Raw genomic sequence first — 1,048 nt, 5'->3', positions numbered from 1 at the left:
GATTGGGGATGATTCAAGCACATTAGATTTATTGTGCACTTTATTTATATTGTTATTACATTGTAATATATAATGAAATAAGTATCCAACTCACTGTAATGTAGAATCACTGGAAGCCTTGAGTTTGTTTTCCTGCAACTAGACGGTCCCATCTGGCAGTGATAGAAAACAGTGACAGATCATCAAGCATTAGATTCTCATAAGTAGCCCACAATCTAGATCCCTTTCATGTGCAGTTCACAATAGGGTTTGGGCTTCTATGAGAATGTGATGCCTCTGCTTACCTCGGAGGCAGGGGAGCTCAGGTGGTCATAAGAGCTATGGGGAGTTGGTGTATAAGTACAGATGAAGCTTCGCTGGCTCTCCTGCCACGCTGCCTGGTACCTGGTCTGTGTACTGGAGGTTGGGGACTCCTGACCTAGAGTAAAATAGATAAAGAGTTCGCCTGAACAGGGAGTTGCACCCTGGACCCTCAGAATAAAAGTCTGATGCTCTACCAACTCAGCTATCCAGGTACTCGCTCATCTTTTTCCACAGAGTATCTAATCTAAATTTCTTCATTTGTTCCGTTCATTTTATGTTTCATGTTGGGATTTGTAAATCATGTTACTTGAATTCTCCTGATTTCGAAGGCCCTGTTTAAGAGAGACATTATAATCTCTAGGAACATTTTCCTTTTCTCTTTTTAAACATCTCCTTTCTGTAGATTTTCGTAACCTGAGATGGGGCATCTTCTACGCAAAGCACTGCGGAATTGCTAGATACAGAGGGTTTCATTCTCACCAATTAGCTGCAACCTAAACTTCTGGAGGCAATAGTGGAGCTACTTTTGTTCGTATCCCTCAGTATTATCTTGTATGTCTTTCTTGCAGGCGTTGCAGGCAGAGGGGAAGAGAGACGAAGGAGGAAGAGTTTGAAGATGCAAGAGAACATTCCATAATGGACCCCTTTCTGTTGGTAGATGAAACTGTCAGCCAGGCATCACGTTGGCAAGTGGACCGCAGACCCGCGGTCTGGCTGGCCAGAGAGGGAAAACCGCGTGTAACAG

At 43.6% G+C, this 1,048-nt stretch overlaps 1 non-coding gene across 1 annotated transcript; it reads right to left on the bottom strand.

The window, feature by feature from the left end:
* Positions 1–442: 442 nt before the first annotated feature.
* TRNAK-UUU (transfer RNA lysine (anticodon UUU)) lies at positions 443–515 on the bottom strand. Its single transcript has one exon. It is a non-coding gene; the product is annotated as a tRNA-Lys (tRNA).
* Between the last annotated feature and the right edge of the window lie 533 nt (positions 516–1,048).

This window comes from Hylobates moloch, unplaced genomic scaffold (assembly GCF_009828535.3).
Source record: "Hylobates moloch isolate HMO894 unplaced genomic scaffold, HMol_V3 SCAFFOLD_2392, whole genome shotgun sequence".
NCBI classification, from domain to species: domain Eukaryota; kingdom Metazoa; phylum Chordata; class Mammalia; order Primates; family Hylobatidae; genus Hylobates; species Hylobates moloch.
The sequence above is the reverse complement of the archived record's forward strand: the minus strand, read 5'-3'. Positions and strand labels throughout refer to the sequence as shown.